At 43.7% G+C, this 14,879-nt stretch overlaps 1 pseudogene; it reads right to left on the bottom strand.

Annotated features, from left to right (window-relative positions):
• Positions 1-2,188: 2,188 nt before the first annotated feature.
• Positions 2,189-3,520, bottom strand: LOC113836719 (annotated as a pseudogene).
• Between the last annotated feature and the right edge of the window lie 11,359 nt (positions 3,521-14,879).

Here is a 14,879-nt window from a genome sequence, read left to right as displayed (position 1 = left end):
CTGGCATGCAGGAACACATGGAGACAGAATGTTGTATACATAATAAGTAAATAACCTAAAAAAAAAAAGGAAGGAAGGAAGGAAGGAAGGAAGGAAGGAAGGAAGGAAGGAAAGGAAGGAAGGAAGGAAGGAAGGAAGGAAGGAAGGAAGGAAGGAAGGAAGGAAGGAAGGAAAACAGACACAACACCTAAATGTTTCCTACAAGGAACAGAAAAGGGCACCATCCCAGAACAGTCAGCAGAGGGCACCACACACCAAATGTATTGAAGGTATGAGTCGTGCTTGGAGGGCCAGGGCCAGTACCTCCAAATCAGAAGTAAACCCGACCCACAGGCCTTCCTCTTTGAGTGTAGTCATAGACATAAATGTTTCCTATTTGCCTCATTTTTCGATCTTATTTTTTTAAAAATGCAACGATGCAAACTGTATTAAAGAGACAAATTTGAAGTTCAAGATCTGAAAGTGCAGGTGGAATTTGACAATTACATTGTTAACAAATACTTGAAAGCCTAAAACATAGACTAAGACATGGGATATGGTCACTTTTGCACTGACTTTCATATACATGTGCACCCTTACCGTACATTCTGTAAGACAGAATATACATGTATTTGACAGAAGACTGGATGCTTGCTTATAGCTGTATTTAGAAAGTTTTATTCAATCAAATACCCTGACTCTGAGAATACAACGGAAGGGGCCTCTTAACTATTTAAATCTGCTCTACTGACTACGGGTCCTACTCTGGAATCCTCTGGTGCATTTTCAGACCTGACAGTACTCATTGGCTCCCCAAAGATTCTGATTTGATGATAAACCTAAAACTGTCACCGGTGTTTAATTGTTTGCAAGGCCGTCGACAGAAATGCTATTTTGTGTTTGGGTAACTTGTACTTGAGAAAATGTCAAGCCTGGAAAAAGAAACTCTTATAGAGATTGACGAAGCACTCAAGACCAAACCCAGCAGGCTAGTGTTGGGAAACTCTAAGAAGCCTGGGAAGTCAAGGCTGGCACAGATGTGTGTGCCTCTAACAGCTCTGAACACTGGCTTCCTTCCAGGATTCCTTCCAGCTGCCCCGAAGCCCTTGGGAGACAATTAGTAATGACAGTAAAGGGCTTTTAAACTTGGAAAACGTTGTGTAAATGCTAAGGCCCAGAAACACACAAAGGACTTGCATTTCTTGAGAATATTTCTCAACCAAAGACAACCTGATGCATCCTTTAGCCAATTTCTCTTTTGCAACTGAAACCTCTCTAACCTCTAATCTGAGAAAAACAAAAGGAGTTATTTTTAATGACTCTCCTACAAATCAAAGCCCTAAGAAGACGACCTTTTTCATGATTTCAGAAGTGGAGTTCCTGCTTCGACAAAATACCAGGTTTTAATGTGGGTTGTCTGGATGAAGTCTGGGCAGTTCGCTGGCTTGCTCAGAGGCAAGTTCTGCCCAGAAGAGGGTCAGACTAGGTGATCCAGGATAAAACCTGGTGCCAATATACACCAATTTTTGTTTCTCTCTCTCTCTCTCTCTCTCTCTCTCTCTCTCTCTCTCTCTCTCTCTCTCCCCTCTCTCTCTCATATTTTTGTTTTGTTTGTTTTTGAGACATTTTAATTTTACATTACTCTGTCAAGACAAAAAAGCTGTTAAACTCAAGTTACTTGAAGCCAGGACATGATTAGTTGGGCTGTGTGAGGCAGTATCTTTGTTTGTCCTGTCATAAAAGCAGATCTAGGCCCCAGAAAGATGGGACCAGGTTTTAATTGTTTATAAAATATGTGCTATAAAAATGGGTGGCCTGTTATCTATCAGCCAGGTTACAAAGTAGAGATGGAGGCATGAAGGCATCTTTTCTTTAAGAAAAAGCAAAACATAATTTCAGAAGAATCACAGTTCATAATTTTCCCCCAAATGGCTAGAGGAATGGGGAAAGTCACAACATGAGCTCCAAAGTCCAGCAAGATGGCTCCCCAGCCAGAAAATGGAAATGGGAAATTTACTGCCAGGCGGTTGAAACAGTGAGTGGAAGCTGACAGGTATTCAAGCCTGTAAGGGGTTTCTTCTAGAAACAGACAACTCAGACTCTTGCTTCTTTAAAAGCATGTGGGAAGCCCTCCTCCACCTCTCCAGTGAGAGGGCTTAGAGAAGGGAGTCAGACAACCACCATCTAAGCCATAATGGCATCCCTGAAGGCTGGAGAGGTAGAGGAAAGCCACCAGGGTGTGGAAAACCCAGTGAGACTGGAACTACATGTCACATTTTCCAGCCCTGGTGATGTATGTCACAGCTGGAGGAGGGACAACCGGTCCATCTGGCCCACTATGATGGCCACAGCAAAGCCTTGGTGATAGGAGATACATGTGGGTACAACACCACTCAAGCCAGTCCCAGGAACACTCCCACTCTTTTCTGCAGGTACTTAAGAATGCCAAACTAATTGATGGCAGAAATGCCCAGGACACAAATGAGGGGCAGGTGGATGAATGTGGCTATGGGGAGCAGTAGACGGAATAATAGAGCCAGGGGACAAAAGCCCACCATAACCTGTGAGAGATCCTGGAATAGTCCAGTTTAGAAAGTCCCAGAGGCTTTCTCTAAGTTACAAGAGACTGTATGGAAAAGCCAAGAGAAGCCGAGACAGAACACTATACCCCAAAAGAACATCCCCAAACCATTTTCTCCCGTAGGGGAGCCATGAAGTATGCATTTGGTCAGAACATGATCAAGACTCCCAAAAAGAGAAACCAAGCTGCTTGCATGAAACCAAGCAGCTAGGCTCTAGAGCAGTGGTTCTCAACCTTCCTAATGCTATGACCCTTTAACACAGTTCCTCACATTTTGGAGACCCCCAACCATAAAATTATTTTGTTGCTACTTCATAACTGTCCTTTTTCTACTATTAAGGGTCATAGTATAAATATCTGGTATTCAGGATATACGATATGAGCCCCTCCCCAAAGGGGTCTCAACCTATAGGTTGAGAGCTGCTGTCTAGACATTGCCAGTTTCTATGTGGATGCAGGCAATGCACTTGAAGCAAGCTTGAAAGGACAGCGTAAGTGGTCCATTGCTGTATAGCAGGTAGGCATTGTCTTTCAGCCAGTCAGGAAGTGTACATATAGGATGACCCTCCCAGACCGATATAAGCAAACTCCTCCATCTGCCCCATGGCATGGTGGGCTTAAGGAAACAGCAGTACCCACACTTCCTTCTCCTCTGCTTCCTGGGGCACTGGGCTCATGATTTTGGGTCCATTATCATTAAGCTCTGTACCAGTTTCTGGGCCAGTGGTGAGTAAAACATTGAAACCTAAAAGTCCACCCCCAGTGACACACCTCCTACAACAAGGTCACACTTACTAATCCTTCCTAAAAGGTTCACCAGCTGGGAACCAAACAGTCAAACATGAGCTCATATGGGCCATTTTCATTCAAACCATCACAGCAACACAGTTGGACGGGTACATAAGCTAGAGCAACAACAACAACAACAAAAACAACAACAACAACAAAACACTTGTGAAAGGTGCGTACCACCATCAGTCATGGAGATACAAATTAAAGCTATATTAACAAATTACTAGGCTCCAACAGATGGCTGAAAATAGATACAGACTCTGTGTGGAACTCTCCATGTGGATGATGGGAATGTACAATCATACAACCACTATGAAAAACAATTTGGTATTTGCTTATCATGCTGGTTAGGTTGGTTTTGTTTTGTTTTTGACAGCTTGACAAAAGCCAGGGTCCTCTGGTAAGAGAGAACATCAATTGGGTAAATGTGTCCATTAGATCAGCCCATGAGCAAGTCTGTGGAGTGTTTTCTTGATTAACGATTGATGTAGAAGACCCTGGCCCACTGTGGATGGCACCATGCCTGAGCAGCTGGTCCTAGCAGTGTATAAGAAAGCAAACTGAGAGCCGGCCGTTGGTGGCACACGCCTTTAATCCCAGCACTCAGGAGGCAGAGGCAGGCAGATCTGCCAGCCTGGTCTCTAGAGAGAGTGCCATGATAGGCTCCAAAGCTACACAGAGAAACCCTGTCTTGAAAAACAAAACAAAACAAAACAAAACAAAAAACAAAAAAAAAACAAAAAAAAAAAGAAAAGAAAGCAAACTGAGCAAGAAAGGAGACACAAGTCAGTGTTCCTCCATGACTTCTGCTTCAGTTCCTACCTCCAGTGTTCCTGCCTTGAGTTCCTACCCTGATTTCCCTCAGTGATGACTGTGACCTGAGCATTGTAAGTTTAAATAAATAAACCCTTTCCTTCCCATGTTATCTTTAATCATGGTATCTTATTACAGCACTAGAAACCCAAGACATTTATGAAATTCTTATGCAAGGGACATGAAAACTTGTCTCTCCAAAGATTCTTAGTTATATTAATATTTATATTAATTTAGTACTAATAATATCTGTACCATTTAATATAACTTAATATATAGTTTAATAATATAATAATTAATCTAATTTAATAATATAATATTAACATTTGTAATAGCAAATTAGAAATAATCTATATTCTTATCAAAGGAATAAATTGTGATACATCTATACAATAAAATGCCAATAAGCACTAAAAAGAAACTAACTACTAATAAAGGTATCTGCATGGATGTATTTTTAAAATAGATCTGGTAAAAGCAGCCAGACTCAGAAAATTCTATACTATTACATGATTCCTCATATCTGAAATTCTAGAAAGTGTACAACAGCCTATAGAAACAGATGCAGAGCACCAGATGCAGAGCAGGGATAGGGCCGGATATTAGCTGCAAACAGAGCATAAGACAGCCTTGCAGGTGGGGAAGAGGCTGGAACATGGCTGGAGCAGGGCTCACTCACAGGATGACCCAGGCTAACCTCAAACTCTGGATCCTGCCTCTGCCTCTCGAGTTCCAGGGTAGCAGTGTCATCATTCCAAGCATTTGGAGACTTGCTGAGGTGACAGAAACTTCTTATAGCTGGACTGAAGTAGAGTTTTATGTGGATGGATGCATTTATCAAAAGTCATGCTGCCTATAGTTCATTGTTTTAGCTTGTTGTATATAGAATATGTTCTCAATAATGCTGATTTAAAAAAAAATTTATTATTTAAAAAGTGAAATCATAGAAGTGGTAAGATGTCACTGTAGAAATGAGTATAATAACAAAGAGTGGGGAGTAACAAGTGTTTATCAAAATCAATTATGAATTCATACTATATTTGAATACATATTTAAATATAAACATTACATTCAAAGAGGTTGAGGTAGTTCTATATTTACTACGTTTTAAGTAACAAGGCAGTCATTGAGCAGTATGTATAACATCTATTTTCATGACCGCATCTTATATAAATATGTAACAAACTTACATGTTATATACATTAAATTTCACAAGGGATCCATCTATTCTCATCTGTAGAGTGCTTAGTTGGGAGGTTCACTATAAGGTAAGGATTTTTTTTCACACGCCCATTCTTCATTGTCACTCTTAACCACAAGCAGATGTGCACACATAAGCAGCAGAAACATCGTGGTACTTACATATGGAAAAGCAGAAGGAACAGGAAGGGTGTGGCCTGACACACACCAGTCAGCATCAAGAGCATCCGTCATTTTGTCCTCTTGAAGCAGGAAGGGCTGGTAGGGAGGGATTCCTACTCTACTGGATGCCTGGAGGCATGGAATATTGGTTGGGAAGTCACTCTGTCTAGTTCTCCCACCAACCAGCTTTTTAAAAAGGACATGATTTAACTGAGGAAGAGGAACTATGGTGACCAAGTTTGGCAAGATGGGGACTTTCCTGGACCATTCACTTTTCTCCCCGAAAGACCCAGTTGGCATATTTTTAATCTGGACAAGTCACAGAGCATTTTAGCTGGGATTGGTAGCCTGTAATTTCAGGACCTGGGAGGTGGAGGCCAGAATGTCAGAAGTTCAAGGCCATCCTCACCTACACAGGCAGTTTGATGTCACCGGTCTACATAAGACCCTGTCTCAAAAGAAAAAGAAAAAAAAAAATGCAGGGCATCTGCACCTTCCGCCTTTATGACAACTTCAAAGGAGAACTGATCAAGACCACAGTATTACAGCACAGCTGTCTCTGAAGTCTGCAGACCGTTGGGAACCCACTGAAGAAATGAGGCTGGTTTTTTGTCTGTTTTTCTTTGTTTTTTAAGATTATGTATCCTGGGCCTTGAATTTTGCTATGCAGCCGGGGATTACTTGAGTTTCTGATCCTCCTGCCTTCCCAGTACTTGGGCTACAGGTGTACATCGCCATTCTATACAGTGCTGGGATCCAACCCAGAGCTTCCTGAACACTTGAAAGCGCTCTGGCAGCTGAGCTACATTCCCAGCTCTTGTTCTGTTTTCTATTGCTGAAGTTTGGATCTGGGGCCCTCTGCATACATTCTGTCACCAACTCACCTCCCATTCCGTCACTGAGTCACACTCCAGCAGAAATCAGAATTTTGACAATCCTGAATGCTCAGACAAAACACATCAGACTCCCCCTTTACATAACAGACAGGGTCAGCACAATTCAAAGAAGCACAATTCAGCATAGCATTGTTCTCGAGGAAGACTCAAAATCTTGTCATCTTCTCATGCCTTCTTAGCTCTGCAATTAAATATTCTCTTACTGCCTTCTGTAGCTCCCAAGTCTAGACACTATAATTACCATGGCAATTTCTCCAATGCCCTAATTAGCAGAGAACTAAAAAACCTTTGGGGAAGAAAGCTGGGACCCCCTTCAATCATATCTGCCAAAGCCAACGAGGAAATTACCCTAGTACAGGGAGGGAGGTTCCTCCCCTTCTTCCCTTCCCTATCTCCTCTCCCTTGGCCTTCCTGTATCTTTCTTGAAGGAAGATGTCAAAAGTTGGCTTACACTTGTCCTGTCCCTTATTTAGTCTTCCTATCCCACATGGCACTGCACTGGCCCATCTCAGCCATCAGGATTGAGCAGGCAGTTTGAGTGGGACCAAGACTTACAGCTTTCAGTACATTTCTGAACACTCGTTTTTATGAATGAATTAAGAATGGTCACAATTCAACCTGAACATAAGCACCTTGAGCCTATTCAAATAGGACCCTGGTTTGCTGTTTTGTTTGTCTGTTGGGTTTTCAAAGACAGGCTTCCATGGAACCCAGGCTCAACTGTGAAGCAGAGGCTAGCCTTGAATGCTTAGTCCTCCTGCTTCTGCTTCCCAAGTGATAGGATCTGTATTTGGGGTAAGGGATCATTAAAAGAACACCCACAGAATTACCTTCCCTTCTTGGTGTGGCGGGACCTGCTAAAATTAATAACAAAGACACTGCACTTGGTCAAGATTCTGACCTCATTGGCTCCCTCAAGCAGTCTGGGGGCCTGGGGGTTCCCAAGTGCAGCTTGGTCCAAGCTCAGAACCACACTCCACACAAAGGGTCTGACCTCTCCTGGCAGCCACAGAATGTTCAGCTTTGAGCCAAAATTCTGGAGCAGTTCACTTGTGTGGGCCAAACAGCCCAGCCCTTCTGGGAACTCACACCTAGCATCCCTTTACTGCTCCATTCACGGTCACCTCTCCTTTTCAGCTCATTTTACTTCCCACGTGGCCTCTTCTCTCTGTCTTTAAAAACCTTTCTGAGTGGTCACTAGCGAAGTGGGGGAATGAGTAGCAAAGAGAGAGATTACATGGAAACAAACAGGCTCTTCAATTCTGGGTCACTAATATCACACACACACACACACATGCACACACACACACACACACACACACACACACACACACACAGAGAGAGAGAGAGAGAGAGAGAGAGAGAGAGAGAGAGAGAGAGAGAGACTCTACCCCAAGTACTCTGAACATTGTGAGAACCTGAGGATAGGGCTCCTGACAAGTCACTGTGAATATCACTTACTTAGCAACCAGGAGAGTCCCCACCCACCCACCCAAGCTCCTCACCATTGTTCCCTGTCATTGTTCCCTTCCTTGATGACCAGAAAACTTTTGTACAAAACCAAATAGATGAAAATGACTCCAGAGGTTACCCCTTTTGATAACAAACCATTAATCTAATATTTAACAGGCTACAAAGCACCTTTGCCTGTGGCTTCACTCCACAGAAGCCTTGTTGCAGCCCTGTGGAATGAATTATGCTGTGGCGCTTTATTACAGATAAGGAAATCTGAGCAAATCAGGCTCTCAGGGCAGCCTGAATACAAGTCCCAGGGAGGATGTCGTTGACAGCTCCTTCTAATAGGGAGAGGCAAATCCATAGCCTCCAGGGTTGGACAAGTCACAATGGACTGATGCCTGTACAAGTGACTAAGGACTGGACCAGAGGTGGCCACCTGGTCAGAGGCAGGCTGGTTGATGGCTCGTAAAAATGCCTTATGCAGAGGGTTCTACTCAAAGGGCAAGGCCATTTACACTGGCTGACTCTGGATTCAGTCCAAGGAATTCACTAGTATGCCAATAAAAGAGCCGACACAGCATAGGAAAAGGACAGAGAGATGGCCAAAGGGGAATAATGCTGACCATGGGAGAGACAAAGCCTTCCTTACAGCTGCTTCAGCCCCTGAAGGGTTCCAGCCCAACTGTACAGCTAAGTGAAACTCTCTCACCCAGAAAGCCTCCGCTTCCCAAGTTCAAACAGGCTCACCACGCTCCACCAGGAGTGAGTTTGCCAGAGCAGCTCTGGCCCAAGCCAACCAGTACAGCTTCCTGAGATCTTTGCAGTCCCACTGGTCAGGTAAGTAACACACAGGGCAGGCTACTGAGCCCTGGGGCTGCATATCTGGCCCTTTGAGGCTCACCTGTGAAAATCAGAACATGTGATTCAAAGAACATTTTCTACAATCAGGCAAATGTATAGTTTTGGTTTACAAAGATCCAGAGTATGCTCCAAGGGCAAAGCCTCCTACAAATGACAGGGCAACTCTCTTGGTAAGAGAACACAGACATTATCCTGTGGGCAAATCTGTTTCATAAACACCTCTGTGGGATTCAAGCTTTCTGGGAAGGAGGGATCTTCAGGAGGCTGTTCCTTCCACTCTCCTGGACCTGACAAAAAGAAAGACTCTCAGCTCTCTGGCTTGGCTCCCTCTCTTTCCATCTCCCCTTCAGTCATAACGTTTTAAGTTTGTATGTGTCACTTTTATTGTGCTCAGATGTGGGGAAGAGCCACCTTGAATACCTTTAACCTGTTTTAACAAGAAGCATCAACGGGACGGCCCCGAGTGTTTAAATGAAGGCTCTTCAAAAGGCCGCTGGCTCTGTGATCTAAGACATATAGTGTCTATAAATGTGATTCAGCCTGATCTTGTGGTACAGCCTGGAGGCTTCCAACCAGCCTGGCATGAAAACGACATGGCAATGCACACCTGCCAGTCCAAGAATGGCAAGACTAGGGCACAAGGTCACAGGTTCCAGTCCAACCTGGGCTTTGTAGTGAGCTCTAGACCTGCATGAGCAAGACCCTCTCTCAGAGACAAAACAGAGAGAAGAGGATACAATATAGGCAGCCATCCTCCAAAGTTACAGTGTAACCATTCTATTTGTCACCAGGAAGGGAGGGCAATGAAGGAACCTGTGAGGAATGTGTTCACCTACAAATAGACAAGGGTCTGGCAGACCTGCGGGTGAGAGACTCAGTGCCCTCTCACAACATTTGAGTGGGAATAGCTATTTTCAAATCCTGGCTTCTGCAGCAGAAGAAAGACCACAAGAATAAAGACTTTGATGTACTGTATATGTTTGCATGAAAACTTGAGGCAAACGTAAAAATAAATACATAAAAAAACAAGGAAAGGGGGCTTTGATAAGCTAAACCTAATGTGTACCACAGATGAATAGTAGGGGGAAAGTACACTGAAGTTTCCCACTGATATGGGAGATTTCTAGGTTAATTCCCTAAGGAAAAATAAAGGAGGGTCTGGCATCCTCTTCCTGCCTGGAGGGAGCCCCACCCCTGACTCTGCACAGCTCTGCCTGGCTCACTGCTAACTGATTCTTGGGGGCCTAGCTCACACTTGGTCAAGCCTCCAATGCCCTCCTTTGACTTGAGACACCTGAGCCTGTACTCAGAGCTCCCACAAAACCCCTAACTTCTCTCACCTGTAGACCTGTTTGATGTGTATTTGTTTTGTTGTTTTAAGACAGGGTCTCACTACTGGCTGGCCTAGAACTTGCTGTGTAGACCAGGTCTGCCTCAAACTTGTGATACTCTTGCTCTCTGCCTCCGAAGAATTAGAATTACACCAGGTTCAGTGAGCTCAACAGATGCTTAATCAGCACTTGTTGAATGCCTGATTACTTCAGTTAATGTGTAACCTCTGGTCTGTAGTTTCCTAATCCGTAAAGATAATCAGGAATAAACCACTGTGATGATAGCTACTCAAAAGTCACTCTTTGTTTACAGTGTCTCAATAGATGCTCATTCTTTCCCTCCTCGATGTGATACTGTAGATTGAGGCTTGAGGGTTTTCTAAAAGGATTTGAGAAAGAACAGGGAATTAATGAAATTTAGCTGGGATTTAGTCCCAGAGGCTTGAATTAAAAAAAAAAAAATCCATGACAAGAGTAAGGTGATGAGACTCCCAGGGCTGCCACAACGAAGTGCCAAGACCCGGGTGGATTAAACGGAGGGCTTTTCTCGGCCTCCATGATGCTGAATCTACTAGGCCAGGTGTCAACAGCGCCGGGGCTTCTTCTGTCTACAGCGTCACGTGTTCTTCCTTCTGTGTGTATTCACACCACCCCCTTGTTTTATGCGGACACTAACAGAGCACACCAATGAGACCCACACCCATCCTATTACCTCAGCACAAAGGTTACTAGATTTACTTAGCTTTGAGCAAGGAGAACCCTGAGCCTCTGATGCTCCTGTTTCTTCCTCCAAGTCCCGGGATTTCAGGCGTGATCACCCCACTATATTTTATGTGGTTCGGAGGATGGAACCCTGAGGGTTTGGTGTATGCTATTTGACACTCTCCCAACTGAGCTATATATCCCAACCCCTTTAATGGTCATTTAAAAATTTCCACCTTCAAATACATCCTAAGGAACTAGGAATTGATGCTTCATGATATCCCACTACTCTCCCTTCTGTTAAAGAACATCTCATGGGTAATCTCCTGGCAGAGGTTAACACACTTGAAATGCACACAGGCTGCTAAAATGCTGGTTTTGTAGCCACTTGCTGCTTGCTGTGTGATGCTTCTTCACATAGTTCTGGCAAACCGTGGGAAATCAGTAGTCCAAGTCAAAGAGAAAGCCAAGACATCCAAAATAAGTGCTGTTGACTTACAAACTGCTCCCAGAAGAATTGAGCATAGAGCTGGATAGGCTCGGCGTCAGTGATAAATAAAATCCATTGGCCATATCCTAAGCATCATGCTGAAGATGGGTGGCAATAGTCCATTTCTTCTATATATTCTCGACATTAACTCTGACATTAACTCAGGGAGGCAGACACATTACTTATTCATACTTTACAGTGTAGAAAGCTCAGACAGATGTGACCAGAGCAAAATCAAAGTCTGTGAAACCAGAACTTATGCATGATCTAGATGATTTGTAGACAGTTTTCAACATGAGGATAAAGGGACTGAAAGGACCCAGGAGTACCAAAAAAGATGAAAGAACAGGGGGAGATCCCTTTTCAGGACAAGGACTTGGAAGTCAGGTCAACGGCAGTTGAAATCCTACCCACCGAAGCTTGTTAACGAAGTCTTTAGACAGTTTAAAGAACATGCCTTGAGCTTCAGCGTCCCACTTTAAAAATAGATCCATGGCATTACAGTGTGTATAAGAGGCTGAACATACCTTGCAGAGACTGCATGTCAACTATTTATTTCTCTACCATCACATGGGAGAGCAGCAATTACCTCTAAGCAGAGGAACATGGGAAAGTTCTTCACGGCCTACTTCTTGGAGAGAATAGAAAAGGAGAGACAGGAGGACGCAAAGTGACTAATCCAGGAAGAGGTGACACTGGAGTTATTACGTAGGATAAAATTAGCTCACAGTCTGTGATGGATGGCTTCTGTTGGAACCCAGCCCCCATGGGGTCTCTAAGAGTTGTTTTCCAGCCTTCTGAGGGTGATCTCTCAGGGTCTTTCCCGATCTCGGTGAAACCTCCATTTGTGGCTGCTCTTGGCCACTAAGTCTGAGTATTGGGCGAAAGCCTGGAGATTTGGATGAACCACAAGACTCCTGGTCCTTTTCTGAGAGAATGTCTCTCACCTTTATTGTGGAGCAGCCTTATAAACAAACTTACAAAAACCTCAGGTCAAAGGGTTCACAACAGGATATTGATCCCAGTGGGGTGAGGTCAGGAAAACAGGAGGTACCTGTGGTTATGCTGGAAAACAACTCTTAGAGACCTGGGTTCTCTAAGGGGCTGGGTTCCAACAACTCCCCCTTCTTTATATATAACAAAACAGTTATCAAGTAAGAACTATATGATTTTAACCACACCCACACACTGCCACACTTAACCAGCCTGGGAAGAGACAGGTGTTGGGAGAGTTCCTTCAGTGTTTCTTCTCATAGTTTATTGGTCAGAGCAAGCGATGTGGTCCCAACTCCAAGTAGGTGGGAAACTATGATGACCACAGGCTAGGCAGTAGCTCATTTTGTAGAGTGTATGGCTAGCATTCATAAGATCTGGTGTTCCAGCCCCAGTGTTGCATAAACTGGGTTTGGTGGTACACACCTCTAATTACAGCATTCTAGATGGGAGGTAGAGGCAGGCATGAGTTTATCCTCTGATTCAAAGCCAATTTGGATTCCCCCCCCAAAAAAAAAAGGTCCACCATCAGTCAGAAAGAGCCAGAATATTTGTGGAGAACTATAATGACTGCTGTAGTTAGGTAGCAAAGACTTCAGAACAATTTAATTATCTCTTTTCCCAGAGAAAGACTTGTTATGAACCAGCTTGTTGAGAACTGGCACGTTACCAAGGATATGTTTTTCTTTTCTTAATAAAAATACATTATTAGCAAATAATCTTGCTGAGTCGCTGCACTTTCTACAGTGTTTTCTGTCACTGTGCCCACTGCCAAGCCTTCGTTATTGTGAGGATTACCTTTTCTTGGTCTGGGCTCTCTCCTGTATTAGAAAGTCCTGCTTCATTTTGTCTTTTCCCACTCACATATGGCCCACAGTGTGGAAGGCTGCAGCAGAAGCTATGGATCTGAAGCCGGAGACGATGGTACAGGCTATAATCCCAGCACTTGAGAGGCTGTATGGAGCAGGAGTTCAGTCATCCTTGGCTACTTAGTGAGGTTAGGGGAGGTCACCTTGGTAGGCTACATAATACCCTATCTCAAAAAACAAAACAAACAAAAACTGCATTTGAAATGGCCAGTGTTTTGTGTTGTTGTTCTGTTTCATTTATTTAACTTTGGATAACCTAGAACTCATTATATAGTCCAGGCTGGCCTCAGACTTGCAGGGATCCTCCTGCCTCTGCCTCCTGAGTGCTGGGATTACAGGTGTGCACCACGACTCCCAGCATCTCCTTCCCAACTTTCAATACGTGGATTGCTTTTCTATAGTGCTTCTGTGGGGGGGGAGGGGGAGGTATCAATCATTTGATAATGTATATAGCATTCTCCCAAAAGTTACTGGTGTACAAGAATAACAGACATTATTATTGCTCATGGTTCTGTGCATGAGGGATTTGGAATTAGCTGACAGTTTCAGCATAGTGTCTGTCTCAAGCTGTGGTCATCATGCCAGGGACTTGGTATGTGAAGGCTTGACCGAACCTGGAAGATCTGTTCCCAAGCACGCCCTGCCTCACATGCTGAAACTCAGTGCTGATAATGAAGGAAAAGCCACTGCTAATCCCCATGCTGGGCTGTTCATGGGCTTCGAGAGCCCTTTCCCCTGCAAAAGTGACCCAAAGGAAGAGCAGAGTTCTCAGGACAAACCCAGAGACAAACTCTGTCATTCTGCAGTTTTCACCCGACACAAAGCCGAGAGGGGATCGATCGATCACCAGAGGCAATCACCAGGGTACCTTGGGTGCTGGCTATCTGGCAATTAGGACAAGGGTTCTCTAATCCACCAGGAGACCCTCCCAAGTACAAATGTTAGATGGTGGTAAGGTCTCTATGGAAAGCCAATTTTTCTGCTGTCTGCTGCTTAGTATATCAGACAATTTCTAGCACATAAAAGTGTCTGCATAGGAAGTTTTGCAATGAGTAGGTAGCAAAACCTTTATTTTTTAAGTCTCTTTGTGAAATTGTCAAATACATATCTTTTCAGTTTCTCTTAAAGCAGAAAAATGACTTGGAAGTGTGTGACCCATTTTCTTACATCGTGGATACAATAATCTCTGAGAAAGAGTAAGAACCAATAAGTCTCCATCACAGCCTCTCTGAGTCCTGGTTGCCCCTCAGTAAAGCCAAAGCTCTGCATTAAATTACACAAAACCACTTACAGGATGAATACCGTGATACAATGTGACCTCGACCTGAATTTCACTGTATAGTTAACACTAGACTTACAGGAAACGATCTCATTTATATTCTGATAGAAAATATTTCATAACTATAATCTGATCTGTTCCATGTACCATGTAGTTGCTCTAGATGCCCCAGGCTTGAGGCTGAAATGTATGGGCAGGACATGAAGGTTCCGGAATTCTCCAAAGAAAGAATTGCTCTAATGTAAATTTGGTTGGAAAACAATGTTTTAAGAGTTGGGAGAGAGAATGGCAATTTTGAAAATGGATTCTTGGCTACCTATTAAATTATATGACTTCGCACATTCTACTTTCTCATGTCTGGGAATGCAGGAGGCAGGGCTGGAAGTGGGGAGAACACTTGCCGCAGGATGAGCAGTAATGACCCAGAAAATCCTCTCCATGTGTCACTTGGAGTCGAACACAGTTCTCTAGGA

Source organism: Cricetulus griseus, chromosome 7 (genome assembly GCF_003668045.3).
Source record: "Cricetulus griseus strain 17A/GY chromosome 7, alternate assembly CriGri-PICRH-1.0, whole genome shotgun sequence".
NCBI classification, from domain to species: domain Eukaryota; kingdom Metazoa; phylum Chordata; class Mammalia; order Rodentia; family Cricetidae; genus Cricetulus; species Cricetulus griseus.
Note: the sequence above shows the minus strand (reverse complement) of the source record. Positions and strands in the feature narration are given on the sequence as shown.